General features: G+C 31.1%; 12 non-coding genes across 12 annotated transcripts; all 12 read right to left on the bottom strand.

Moving 5' to 3' along the window:
- Window positions 1–1697: 1697 nt before the first annotated feature.
- TRNAT-AGU (transfer RNA threonine (anticodon AGU)) lies at window positions 1698–1771 on the bottom strand. The gene has a single exon. It is a non-coding gene; the product is annotated as a tRNA-Thr (tRNA).
- An 828-nt stretch (window positions 1772–2599) lies between these two features.
- On the bottom strand, window positions 2600–2673 carry TRNAT-CGU (transfer RNA threonine (anticodon CGU)). Its single transcript has one exon. It is a non-coding gene; the product is annotated as a tRNA-Thr (tRNA).
- An 842-nt stretch (window positions 2674–3515) lies between these two features.
- TRNAT-AGU (transfer RNA threonine (anticodon AGU)) lies at window positions 3516–3589 on the bottom strand. Its single transcript has one exon. It is a non-coding gene; the product is annotated as a tRNA-Thr (tRNA).
- An 828-nt stretch (window positions 3590–4417) lies between these two features.
- On the bottom strand, window positions 4418–4491 carry TRNAT-CGU (transfer RNA threonine (anticodon CGU)). Its single transcript has one exon. It is a non-coding gene; the product is annotated as a tRNA-Thr (tRNA).
- Window positions 4492–5333: 842 nt separating this feature from the next.
- On the bottom strand, window positions 5334–5407 carry TRNAT-AGU (transfer RNA threonine (anticodon AGU)). The gene has a single exon. It is a non-coding gene; the product is annotated as a tRNA-Thr (tRNA).
- An 828-nt stretch (window positions 5408–6235) lies between these two features.
- TRNAT-CGU (transfer RNA threonine (anticodon CGU)) lies at window positions 6236–6309 on the bottom strand. The gene has a single exon. It is a non-coding gene; the product is annotated as a tRNA-Thr (tRNA).
- A 1746-nt stretch (window positions 6310–8055) lies between these two features.
- Window positions 8056–8129, bottom strand: TRNAT-CGU (transfer RNA threonine (anticodon CGU)). The gene has a single exon. It is a non-coding gene; the product is annotated as a tRNA-Thr (tRNA).
- An 842-nt stretch (window positions 8130–8971) lies between these two features.
- Window positions 8972–9045, bottom strand: TRNAT-AGU (transfer RNA threonine (anticodon AGU)). Its single transcript has one exon. It is a non-coding gene; the product is annotated as a tRNA-Thr (tRNA).
- An 824-nt stretch (window positions 9046–9869) lies between these two features.
- On the bottom strand, window positions 9870–9947 carry TRNAT-CGU (transfer RNA threonine (anticodon CGU)). Its single transcript has one exon. It is a non-coding gene; the product is annotated as a tRNA-Thr (tRNA).
- An 842-nt stretch (window positions 9948–10789) lies between these two features.
- On the bottom strand, window positions 10790–10863 carry TRNAT-AGU (transfer RNA threonine (anticodon AGU)). The gene has a single exon. It is a non-coding gene; the product is annotated as a tRNA-Thr (tRNA).
- A 2078-nt stretch (window positions 10864–12941) lies between these two features.
- TRNAT-AGU (transfer RNA threonine (anticodon AGU)) lies at window positions 12942–13015 on the bottom strand. Its single transcript has one exon. It is a non-coding gene; the product is annotated as a tRNA-Thr (tRNA).
- Window positions 13016–13843: 828 nt separating this feature from the next.
- Window positions 13844–13917, bottom strand: TRNAT-CGU (transfer RNA threonine (anticodon CGU)). The gene has a single exon. It is a non-coding gene; the product is annotated as a tRNA-Thr (tRNA).
- Between the last annotated feature and the right edge of the window lie 394 nt (window positions 13918–14311).

The following is a 14311-nucleotide window of genomic DNA, read 5'->3' as shown; positions in this document are numbered from 1 at the left end:
TGATTTCTGGAATTTCTTTCCTAACACAATATTGTTTATGTTAAGTAATACATAATCCATTATTTTCTATTGCTCTCCAAACTCTGATGACTAAATTGTCTATCCATTTATCTTGAGAAACTCACATTGTTACTGACTTTTGTTTAAACATTTCCTCTGACTGGTCACCATATTGTTTCTGGAGATTGCTCAGACATGAATATTGCCAATTTCTGGAATTCTTTTCTAGTTACCTTGGCATCAAAATTTACTTCTACAAAAAAACTGATATTAAAAAAGGGGAATATAGCATTTTTTTGTGTTTCTGATTTGGACTGTATCTAGAAATGTGGTACATTTTACTGAACATGTGAGAAAGGGTAAAGGCTGCTGAAGCATTCACGTGTCTTTTTGTGATGAATTAACAACAAACTATGTTCTGAGATGATGAAAATAAATGAAAGGCACTGCTGAGATTTGAACTCAGGATCTCTCTGTAAGTAATGCTACATGGGAATAAATGTCAATTAATTTTTGATATTCAGAAAACAAAAACATGTAGTAAAACGCTATATGGCAAACCTATAGACTGGAACGTATTACAGCGGTTCTCCGGGACACCCCAGATAATTTTACCAATACGTGGTCACCCTGGACATCACACTTTGGTGCTGAACCTCCACTAACTACCATATAAGATAAAGGGAACCATTACAATACCCTATCCAACTGAGGATAATCTGATATACTGCCCAGGCGACTGGGACCGCCCGACCATTCCTCCCTTACCTCCCTTTCCAATCCTCCCTCCCCTCTTTTTTCTTCCCCCCCCTTTTTCCTCTTTTCTCTTCTACTTCTAATCTTACGCTTACTCTTTGTTACTCTTTTATAGGCTATAATGCTTCATTAAGAGTTATTCCCTCGCCCTTAGTTACAGTACACACCACATGTATTACACTATCTATAGGCAACTCTTTATACACTGGCATGCATGCCGGATTGAATTCTCACTCTCTCATTGTTGTACATAGATAGATATACTGTCACTGTTATTTAACAGCTAATTGCGATATGTACCGATGTGTGATACCTGTAATGTATTTCTTACGAATATCTTGTTAAAAGTACAAAACTCAATAAAACTTTTTCTCAAAAAAAAAAAAAAAAAAAAAAAACATGTAGTAAAATTAAGAACTCTGTTTTAAAAAGTCAGAATTATGGTGAACATTCTTTATTTATGCTTTTTCAAGAGAATTTTAGCTTTTCATCAAGAAGTATTTTCCTAACACAATTTTAAGGATGTTATGGAAATAAATATGGGTTAAATGTCAATGATTCTCTAGCTATGATGACTAAACTGACTCTCAAATTACTGTACCTTGGGAAACTTACTTTTTTACAGACATTTTAACACTTCCTGTGTTATTCTCTTTTGACTGTACTCCAAATTAATTTTGCAGTTACCCAATATGATGAAGGCTATTTTGTAAAAATTCATATATTTACCTTAACATAGGCATATTTCTACAAATTAACTTATATTGAAATAGGGTGAAGTTTTGTTGTTTGTCATCTTCTGACATGGATGGCATCTTTAAACTTTTTTACATTGGTGACCAAATGTGCCAAAGTGAAAGCAGATAAAGGTTTTACACATCTTATTTTGTTATGCATCAACAAAAAACTACATACTGGTGTGATAAAAAGGTATCAAGCAAAGGTACTGCTGTGATTTGAACTCAGGATCTCCTGTTTACTAGACAGGCGCTTTAACCAACTAAGCCACAGTGCCACTTGCACTGCCTTATGTATAATGACAAATTATATGTCTAAAGTATAATATTTTTTATTATTTTTATATATTTTTTTGAAACAAGTATTTTATTAATTCTTTAAACAGTTGGAAACTTACAGTAAGTTATGTAATGCTTTTCTCTCCTTTATTTTGTATATACAGGCCCTACATTCATACAATGTCTTGTCCAAGTCACTTGTTAATATGCTTTATTGTAATAGATATTATGGCGTTGTTATTAATGTAGTCATCCCTGGGAAATTAAAGTCAGTCTTTTGTTGGTACTCATACAGTTAAAAAGTAGTCGTGAAATGAAAAAATGAGATCTCAATGATAGAATTAATGTTAACATTTTATCTGGAAGCTTGCTCAATAAATGGAAAGATTGATTTCTGGAATTTCTTTCCTAACACAATATTGTTTATGTTAAGTAATACATAATCCATTATTTTCTATTGCTCTCCAAACTCTGATGACTAAATTGTCTATCCATTTATCTTGAGAAACTCACATTGTTACTGACTTTTGTTTAAACATTTCCTCTGACTGGTCACCATATTGTTTCTGGAGATTGCTCAGACATGAATATTGCCAATTTCTGGAATTCTTTTCTAGTTACCTTGGCATCAATTTACTTCTACAAAAAAACTGATATTAAAAAAGGGGAATATTGCATTTTTTTGTGTTTCTGATTTGGACTGTATCTAGAAATGTGGTACATTTTACTGAACATGTGAGAAAGGGTAAAGGCTGCTGAAGCATTCACGTGTCTTTTTGTGATGAATTAACAACAAACTATGTTCTGAGATGATGAAAATAAATGAAAGGCACTGCTGAGATTTGAACTCAGGATCTCCTGTTTACGAGACAGGTGCTTTAACCAACTAAGCCACAGCACCACATGATGCTCAAAATCTTCATAAAGAAAAATGATATATCTAAGATATGCTATTTGGTAACAATTTTTGTCATTCTAATAACTATTGCTTCATCAATTTTTCAAACCGGTGGAAATTTAGAGTATAAATAGAAAGTTGTGTTCTCTCTTTTCATTCATGATTTACAGGACCTACATTCTTAAAATATCTTGTCAAAGTAATTTTCTAATATATTTTTTTAGTACTTTTATTGATTTCTCTGTAAGTAATGCTACATGGGAATAAATGTCAATTAATTTTTGATATTCAGAAAACAAAAACATGTAGTAAAATTAAGAACTCTGTTTTAAAAAGTCAGAATTATGGTGAACATTCTTTATTTATGCTTTTTCAAGAGAATTTTAGCTTTTCATCAAGAAGTATTTTCCTAACACAATTTTAAGGATGTTATGGAAATAAATATGGGTTAAATGTCAATGATTCTCTAGCTATGATGACTAAACTGACTCTCAAATTACTGTACCTTGGGAAACTTACTTTTTTACAGACATTTTAACACTTCCTGTGTTATTCTCTTTTGACTGTACTCCAAATTAATTTTGCAGTTACCCAATATGATGAAGGCTATTTTGTAAAAATTCATATATTTACCTTAACATAGGCATATTTCTACAAATTAACTTATATTGAAATAGGGTGAAGTTTTGTTGTTTGTCATCTTCTGACATGGATGGCATCTTTAAACTTTTTTACATTGGTGACCAAATGTGCCAAAGTGAAAGCAGATAAAGGTTTTACACATCTTATTTTGTTATGCATCAACAAAAAACTACATACTGGTGTGATAAAAAGGTATCAAGCAAAGGTGCTGCTGTGATTTGAACTCAGGATCTCCTGTTTACTAGACAGGCGCTTTAACCAACTAAGCCACAGTGCCACTTGCACTGCCTTGTGTATAATGACAAATTATATGTCTAAAGTATAATATTTTTTATTATTTTTATATATTTTTTTGAAACAAGTATTTTATTAATTCTTTAAACAGTTGGAAACTTACAGTAAGTTATGTAATGCTTTTCTCTCCTTTATTTTGTATATACAGGCCCTACATTCATACAATGTCTTGTCCAAGTCACTTGTTAATATGCTTTATTGTAATAGATATTATGGCGTTGTTATTAATGTAGTCATCCCTGGGAAATTAAAGTCAGTCTTTTGTTGGTACTCATACAGTTAAAAAGTAGTCGTGAAATGAAAAAATGAGATCTCAATGATAGAATTAATGTTAACATTTTATCTGGAAGCTTGCTCAATAAATGGAAAGATTGATTTCTGGAATTTCTTTCCTAACACAATATTGTTTATGTTAAGTAATACATAATCCATTATTTTCTATTGCTCTCCAAACTCTGATGACTAAATTGTCTATCCATTTATCTTGAGAAACTCACATTGTTACTGACTTTTGTTTAAACATTTCCTCTGACTGGTCACCATATTGTTTCTGGAGATTGCTCAGACATGAATATTGCCAATTTCTGGAATTCTTTTCTAGTTACCTTGGCATCAATTTACTTCTACAAAAAAACTGATATTAAAAAAGGGGAATATTGCATTTTTTTGTGTTTCTGATTTGGACTGTATCTAGAAATGTGGTACATTTTACTGAACATGTGAGAAAGGGTAAAGGCTGCTGAAGCATTCACGTGTCTTTTTGTGATGAATTAACAACAAACTATGTTCTGAGATGATGAAAATAAATGAAAGGCACTGCTGAGATTTGAACTCAGGATCTCCTGTTTACGAGACAGGTGCTTTAACCAACTAAGCCACAGCACCACATGATGCTCAAAATCTTCATAAAGAAAAATGATATATCTAAGATATGCTATTTGGTAACAATTTTTGTCATTCTAATAACTATTGCTTCATCAATTTTTCAAACCGGTGGAAATTTAGAGTATAAATAGAAAGTTGTGTTCTCTCTTTTCATTCATGATTTACAGGACCTACATTCTTAAAATATCTTGTCAAAGTAATTTTCTAATATATTTTTTTAGCACTTTTATTGATTTCTCTGTAAGTAATGCTACATGGGAATAAATGTCAATTAATTTTTGATATTCAGAAAACAAAAACATGTAGTAAAATTAAGAACTCTGTTTTAAAAAGTCAGAATTATGGTGAACATTCTTTATTTATGCTTTTTCAAGAGAATTTTAGCTTTTCATCAAGAAGTATTTTCCTAACACAATTTTAAGGATGTTATGGAAATAAATATGGGTTAAATGTCAATGATTCTCTAGCTATGATGACTAAACTGACTCTCAAATTACTGTACCTTGGGAAACTTACTTTTTTACAGACATTTTAACACTTCCTGTGTTATTCTCTTTTGACTGTACTCCAAATTAATTTTGCAGTTACCCAATATGATGAAGGCTATTTTGTAAAAATTCATATATTTACCTTAACATAGGCATATTTCTACAAATTAACTTATATTGAAATAGGGTGAAGTTTTGTTGTTTGTCATCTTCTGACATGGATGGCATCTTTAAACTTTTTTACATTGGTGACCAAATGTGCCAAAGTGAAAGCAGATAAAGGTTTTACACATCTTATTTTGTTATGCATCAACAAAAAACTACATACTGGTGTGATAAAAAGGTATCAAGCAAAGGTGCTGCTGTGATTTGAACTCAGGATCTCCTGTTTACTAGACAGGCGCTTTAACCAACTAAGCCACAGTGCCACTTGCACTGCCTTGTGTATAATGACAAATTATATGTCTAAAGTATAATATTTTTTATTATTTTTATATATTTTTTTGAAACAAGTATTTTATTAATTCTTTAAACAGTTGGAAACTTACAGTAAGTTATGTAATGCTTTTCTCTCCTTTATTTTGTATATACAGGCCCTACATTCATACAATGTCTTGTCCAAGTCACTTGTTAATATGCTTTATTGTAATAGATATTATGGCGTTGTTATTAATGTAGTCATCCCTGGGAAATTAAAGTCAGTCTTTTGTTGGTACTCATACAGTTAAAAAGTAGTCGTGAAATGAAAAAATGAGATCTCAATGATAGAATTAATGTTAACATTTTATCTGGAAGCTTGCTCAATAAATGGAAAGATTGATTTCTGGAATTTCTTTCCTAACACAATATTGTTTATGTTAAGTAATACATAATCCATTATTTTCTATTGCTCTCCAAACTCTGATGACTAAATTGTCTATCCATTTATCTTGAGAAACTCACATTGTTACTGACTTTTGTTTAAACATTTCCTCTGACTGGTCACCATATTGTTTCTGGAGATTGCTCAGACATGAATATTGCCAATTTCTGGAATTCTTTTCTAGTTACCTTGGCATCAATTTACTTCTACAAAAAAACTGATATTAAAAAAGGGGAATATTGCATTTTTTTGTGTTTCTGATTTGGACTGTATCTAGAAATGTGGTACATTTTACTGAACATGTGAGAAAGGGTAAAGGCTGCTGAAGCATTCACGTGTCTTTTTGTGATGAATTAACAACAAACTATGTTCTGAGATGATGAAAATAAATGAAAGGCACTGCTGAGATTTGAACTCAGGATCTCCTGTTTACGAGACAGGCGCTTTAACCAACTAAGCCACAGCACCACATGATGCTCAAAAGCTTCACAAAGAAAAATGATATATCTAAGATATGCTATTTGGTAACAATTTTTGACATTCTTATAACTATTGCTTCATCAATTTTTCAAACCGGTGGAAATTTAGAGTATAAATAGAAAGTTGTGTTCTCTCTTTTTATTCATGATTTACAGGACCTACATTCTTAAAATATCTTGTCAAAGTAATTTTCTAATATATTTTTTTAGCACTTTTATTGATTTCTCTGTAAGTAATGCTACATGGGAATAAATGTCAATTAATTTTTGATATTCAGAAAACAAAAACATGTAGTAAAATTAAGAACTCTGTTTTAAAAAGTCAGAATTATGGTGAACATTCTTTATTTATGCTTTTTCAAGAGAATTTTAGCTTTTCATCAAGAAGTATTTTCCTAACACAATTTTAAGGATGTTATGGAAATAAATATGGGTTAAATGTCAATGATTCTCTAGCTATGATGACTAAACTGACTCTCAAATTACTGTACCTTGGGAAACTTACTTTTTTACAGACATTTTAACACTTCCTGTGTTATTCTCTTTTGACTGTACTCCAAATTAATTTTGCAGTTACCCAATATGATGAAGGCTATTTTGTAAAAATTCATATATTTACCTTAACATAGGCATATTTCTACAAATTAACTTATATTGAAATAGGGTGAAGTTTTGTTGTTTGTCATCTTCTGACATGGATGGCATCTTTAAACTTTTTTACATTGGTGACCAAATGTGCCAAAGTGAAAGCAGATAAAGGTTTTACACATCTTATTTTGTTATGCATCAACAAAAAACTACATACTGGTGTGATAAAAAGGTATCAAGCAAAGGTACTGCTGTGATTTGAACTCAGGATCTCCTGTTTACTACACAGGCGCTTTAACCAACTAAGCCACAGTGCCACTTGCACTGCCTTATGTATAATGACAAATTATATGTCTAAAGTATAATATTTTTTATTATTTTTATATATTTTTTTGAAACAAGTATTTTATTAATTCTTTAAACAGTTGGAAACTTACAGTAAGTTATGTAATGCTTGTCTCTCCTTTATTTTGTATATACAGGCCCTACATTCATACAATGTCTTGTCCAAGTCACTTGTTAATATGCTTTATTGTAATAGATATTATGGCGTTGTTATTAATGTAGTCATCCCTGGGAAATTAAAGTCAGTCTTTTGTTGGTACTCATACAGTTAAAAAGTAGTCGTGAAATGAAAAAATGAGATCTCAATGATAGAATTAATGTTAACATTTTATCTGGAAGCTTGCTCAATAAATGGAAAGATTGATTTCTGGAATTTCTTTCCTAACACAATATTGTTTATGTTAAGTAATACATAATCCATTATTTTCTATTGCTCTCCAAACTCTGATGACTAAATTGTCTATCCATTTATCTTGAGAAACTCACATTGTTACTGACTTTTGTTTAAACATTTCCTCTGACTGGTCACCATATTGTTTCTGGAGATTGCTCAGACATGAATATTGCCAATTTCTGGAATTCTTTTCTAGTTACCTTGGCATCAAAATTTACTTCTACAAAAAAACTGATATTAAAAAAGGGGAATATTGCATTTTTTTGTGTTTCTGATTTGGACTGTATCTAGAAATGTGGTACATTTTACTGAACATGTGAGAAAGAGTAAAGGCTGCTGAAGCATTCACGTGTCTTTTTGTGATGAATTAACAACAAACTATGTTCTGAGATGATGAAAATAAATGAAAGGCACTGCTGAGATTTGAACTCAGGATCTCCTGTTTACGAGACAGGCGCTTTAACCAACTAAGCCACAGAACCACATGATACTCAAATGCTTCACAAAGAAAAATGATATATCTAAGATATGCTATTTGGTAACAATTTTTGACATTCTTATAACTATTGCTTCATCAATTTTTAAAACCGGTGGAAATTTAGAGTATAAATAGAAAGTTGTGTTCTCTCTTTTTATTCATGATTTACAGGACCTACATTCTTAAAATATCTTGTCAAAGTAATTTTCTAATATATTTTTTTAGCACTTTTATTGATTTCTCTGTAAGTAATGCTACATGGGAATAAATGTCAATTAATTTTTGATATTCAGAAAACAAAAACATGTAGTAAAATTAAGAACTCTGTTTTAAAAAGTCAGAATTATGGTGAACATTCTTTATTTATGCTTTTTCAAGAGAATTTTAGCTTTTCATCAAGAAGTATTTTCCTAACACAATTTTAAGGATGTTATGGAAATAAATATGGGTTAAATGTCAATGATTCTCTAGCTATGATGACTAACCTGACTCTCAAATTACTGTACCTTGGGAAACTTACTTTTTTACAGACATTTTAACACTTCCTGTGTTATTCTCTTTTGACTGTACTCCAAATTAATTTTGCAGTTACCCAATATGATGAAGGCTATTTTGTAAAAATTCATATATTTACCTTAACATAGGCATATTTCTACAAATTAACTTATATTGAAATAGTGTGAAGTTTTGTTGTTTGTCATCTTCTGACATGGATGGCATCTTTAAACTTTTTTACATTGGTGACCAAATGTGCCAAAGTGAAAGCAGATAAAGGTTTTACACATCTTATTTTGTTATGCATCAACAAAAAACTACATACTGGTGGGATAAAAAGGTATCAAGCAAAGGTGCTGCTGTGATTTGAACTCAGGATCTCCTGTTTACTAGACAGGCGCTTTAACCAACTAAGCCACAGTGCCACTTGCACTGCCTTGTGTATAATGACAAATTATATGTCTAAAGTATAATATTTTTTATTATTTTTATATATTTTTTTGAAACAAGTATTTTATTAATTCTTTAAACAGTTGGAAACTTACAGTAAGTTATGTAATGCTTTTCTCTCCTTTATTTTGTATATACAGGCCCTACATTCATACAATGTCTTGTCCAAGTCACTTGTTAATATGCTTTATTGTAATAGATATTATGGCGTTGTTATTAATGTAGTCATCCCTGGGAAATTAAAGTCAGTCTTGTGTTGGTACTCATACAGTTAAAAAGTAGTCGTGAAATGAAAAAATGAGATCTCAATGATAGAATTAATGTTAACATTTTATCTGGAAGCTTGCTCAATAAATGGAAAGATTGATTTCTGGAATTTCTTTCCTAACACAATATTGTTTATGTTAAGTAATACATAATCCATTATTTTCTATTGCTCTCCAAACTCTGATGACTAAATTGTCTATCCATTTATCTTGAGAAACTCACATTGTTACTGACTTTTGTTTAAACATTTCCTCTGACTGGTCACCATATTGTTTCTGGAGATTGCTCAGACATGAATATTGCCAATTTCTGGAATTCTTTTCTAGTTACCTTGGCATCAATTTACTTCTACAAAAAAACTGATATTAAAAAAGGGGAATATTGCATTTTTTTGTGTTTCTGATTTGGACTGTATCTAGAAATGTGGTACATTTTACTGAACATGTGAGAAAGGGTAAAGGCTGCTGAAGCATTCACGTGTCTTTTTGTGATGAATTAACAACAAACTATGTTCTGAGATGATGAAAATAAATGAAATGCACTGCTGAGATTTGAACTCAGGATCTCCTATTTACGAGACAGGCGCTTTAACCAACTAAGCCACAGCACCACATGATGCTCAAAAGCTTCACAAAGAAAAATGATATATCTAAGATATGCTATTTGGTAACAATTTTTGACATTCTTATAACTATTGCTTCATCAATTTTTCAAACCGGTGGAAATTTAGAGTATAAATAGAAAGTTGTGTTCTCTCTTTTCATTCATGATTTACAGGACCTACATTCTTAAAATATCTTGTCAAAGTAATTTTCTAATATATTTTTTTAGCACTTTTATTGATTTCTCTGTAAGTAATGCTACATGGGAAAAAATGTCAATTAATTTTTGATATTCAGAAAACAAAAACATGTAGTAAAATTAAGAACTCTGTTTTAAAAAGTCAGAATTATGGTGAACATTCTTTATTTATGCTTTTTCAAGAGAATTTTAGCTTTTCATCAAGAAGTATTTTCCTAACACAATTTTAAGGATGTTATGGAAATAAATATGGGTTAAATGTCAACGATTCTCTAGCTATGATGACTAAACTGACTTTCAAATTACTGTACCTTGGGAAACTTACTTTTTTACAGACATTTTAACACTTCCTGTGTTATTCTCTTTTGACTGTACTCCAAATTAATTTTGCAGTTACCCAATATGATGAAGGCTATTTTGTAAAAATTCATATATTTACCTTAACATAGGCATATTTCTACAAATTAACTTATATTGAAATAGGGTGAAGTTTTGTTGTTTGTCATCTTCTGACATGGATGGCATCTTTAAACTTTTTTACATTGGTGACCAAATGTGCCAAAGTGAAAGCAGATAAAGGTTTTACACATCTTATTTTGTTATGCATCAACAAAAAACTACATACTGGTGTGATAAAAAGGTATCAAGCATAAGCACTGCTGTGATTTGAACTCAGGATCTCCTGTTTACTAGACAGGCGCTTTAACCAACTAAGCCACAGTGCCACTTGCACTGCCTTATGTATAATGACAAATTATATGTCTAAAGTATAATATTTTTTATTATTTTTATATATTTTTTTGAAACAAGTATTTTATTAATTCTTTAAACAGTTGGAAACTTACAGTAAGTTATGTAATGCTTTTCTCTCCTTTATTTTGTATATACAGGCCCTACATTCATACAATGTCTTGTCCAAGTCACTTGTTAATATGCTTTATTGTAATAGATATTATGGCGTTGTTATTAATGTAGTCATCCCTGGGAAATTAAAGTCAGTCTTTTGTTGGTACTCATACAGTTAAAAAGTAGTCGTGAAATGAAAAAATGAGATCTAAATGATAGAATTAATGTTAACATTTTATCTGGAAGCTTGCTCAATAAATGGAAAGATTCATTTCTGGAATTTCTTTCCTAACACAATATTGTTTATGTTAAGTAATACATAATCCATTATTTTCTATTGCTCTCCAAACTCTGATGACTAAATTGTCTATCCATTTATCTTGAGAAACTCACATTGTTACTGACTTTTGTTTAAACATTTCCTCTGACTGGTCACCATATTGTTTCTGGAGATTGCTCAGACATGAATATTGCCAATTTCTGGAATTCTTTTCTAGTTACCTTGGCATCAAAATTTACTTCTACAAAAAAACTGATATTAAAAAAGGGGAATATTGCATTTTTTTGTGTTTCTGATTTGGACTGTATCTAGAAATGTGGTACATTTTACTGAACATGTGAGAAAGGGTAAAGGCTGCTGAAGCATTCACGTGTCTTTTTGTGATGAATTAACAACAAACTATGTTCTGAGATGATGAAAATAAATGAAAGGCACTGCTGAGATTTGAACTCAGGATCTCTCTGTAAGTAATGCTACATGGGAATAAATGTCAATTAATTTTTGATATTCAGAAAACAAAAACATGTAGTAAAACGCTATATGGCAAACCTATAGACTGGAACGTATTACAGCGGTTCTCCGGGACACCCCAGATAATTTTACCAATACGTGGTCACCCTGGACATCACACTTTGGTGCTGAACCTCCACTAACTACCATATAAGATAAAGGGAACCATTACAATACCCTATCCAACTGAGGATAATCTGATATACTGCCCTGGCGACTGGGACCGCCCGACCATTCCTCCCTTACCTCCCTTTCCAATCCTCCCTCCCCTCTTTTTTCTTCCCCCCCCCTTTTCCTCTTTTCTCTTCTACTTCTAATCTTACGCTTACTCTTTGTTACTCTTTTATAGGCTATAATGCTTCATTAAGAGTTATTCCCTCGCCCTTAGTTACAGTACACACCACATGTATTACACTATCTATAGGCAACTCTTTATACACTGGCATGCATGCCGGATTGAATTCTCACTCTCTCATTGTTGTACATAGATAGATATACTGTCACTGTTATTTAACAGCTAATTGCGATATGTACCGATGTGTGATACCTGTAATGTATTTCTTACGAATATCTTGTTAAAAGTACAAAACTCAATAAAACTTTTTCTCAAAAAAAAAAAAAAAACATGTAGTAAAATTAAGAACTCTGTTTTAAAAAGTCAGAATTATGGTGAACATTCTTTATTTATGCTTTTTCAAGAGAATTTTAGCTTATCATCAAGAAGTATTTTCCTAACACAATTTTAAGGATGTTATGGAAATAAATATGGGTTAAATGTCAATGATTCTCTAGCTATGATGACTAAACTGACTCTCAAATTACTGTACCTTGGGAAACTTACTTTTTTACAGACATTTTAACACTTCCTGTGTTATTCTCTTTTGACTGTACTCCAAATTAATTTTGCAGTTACCCAATATGATGAAGGCTATTTTGTAAAAATTCATATATTTACCTTAACATAGGCATATTTCTACAAATTAACTTATATTGAAATAGGGTGAAGTTTTGTTGTTTGTCATCTTCTGACATGGATGGCATCTTTAAACTTTTTTACATTGGTGACCAAATGTGCCAAAGTGAAAGCAGATAAAGGTTTTACACATCTTATTTTGTTATGCATCAACAAAAAACTACATACTGGTGGGATAAAAAGGTATCAAGCAAAGGTGCTGCTGTGATTTGAACTCAGGATCTCCTGTTTACTAGACAGGCGCTTTAACCAACTAAGCCACAGTGCCACTTGCACTGCCTTATGTATAATGACAAATTATATGTCTAAAGTATAATATTTTTTATTATTTTTATATATTTTTTTGAAACAAGTATTTTATTAATTCTTTAAACAGTTGGAAACTTACAGTAAGTTATGTAATGCTTTTCTCTCCTTTATTTTGTATATACAGGCCCTACATTCATACAATGTCTTGTCCAAGTCACTTGTTAATATGCTTTATTGTAATAGATATTATGGCGTTGTTATTAATGTAGTCATCCCTGGGAAATTAAAGTCAGTCTTGTGTTGGTACTCATACAGTTAAAAAGTAGTCGTGAAATGAAAAAATTAGATCTCAATGATAGAATTAATGTTAACATTTTATCTGGAAGCTTGCTCAATAAATGGAAAGATTGATTTCTGGAATTTCTTTCCTAACACAATATTGTTTATGTTAAGTAATACATAATCCATTATTTTCTATTGCTCTCCAAACTCTGATGACTAAATTGTCTATCCATTTATCTTGAGAAACTCACATTGTTACTGACTTTTGTTTAAACATTTCCTCTGACTGGTCACCATATTGTTTCTGGAGATTGCTCAGACATGAATATTGCCAATTTCTGGAATTCTTTTCTAGTTACCTTGGCATCAATTTACTTCTACAAAAAAACTGATATTAAAAAAGGGGAATATTGCATTTTTTTGTGTTTCTGATTTGGACTGTATCTAGAAATGTGGTACATTTTACTGAACATGTGAGAAAGGGTAAAGGCTGCTGAAGCATTCACGTGTCTTTTTGTGATGAATTAACAACAAACTATGTTCTGAGATGATGAAAATAAATGAAAGGCACTGCCGAGATTTGAACTCAGGATCTCCTGTTTACGAGACAGGCGCTTTAACCAACTAAGCCACAGAACCACATGATGCTCAAAAGCTTCACAAAGAAAAATGATATATCGAAGATATGCTATTTGGTAACAATTTTTGACATTCTTATAACTATTGCTTCATCAATTTTTCAAACCGGTGGAAATTTAGAGTATAAATAGAAAGTTGTGTTCTCTCTTTTTATTCATGATTTACAGGACCTACATTCTTAAAATATCTTGTCAAAGTAATTTTCTAATATATTTTTTTAGCACTTTTATTGATTTCTCTGTAAGTAATGCTACATGGGAATAAATGTCAATTAATTTTTGATATTCAGAAAACAAAAACATGTAGTAAAATTAAGAACTCTGTTTTAAAAAGTCAGAATTATGGTGAACATTCTTTATTTATTCTTTTTCAAGAGAATTTTAGCTTTTCATCA

Source organism: Pseudophryne corroboree, chromosome 11, assembly GCF_028390025.1.
Source record: "Pseudophryne corroboree isolate aPseCor3 chromosome 11, aPseCor3.hap2, whole genome shotgun sequence".
Lineage (NCBI taxonomy): Eukaryota > Metazoa > Chordata > Amphibia > Anura > Myobatrachidae > Pseudophryne > Pseudophryne corroboree.
Note: the sequence above shows the minus strand (reverse complement) of the source record. Positions and strands in the feature narration are given on the sequence as shown.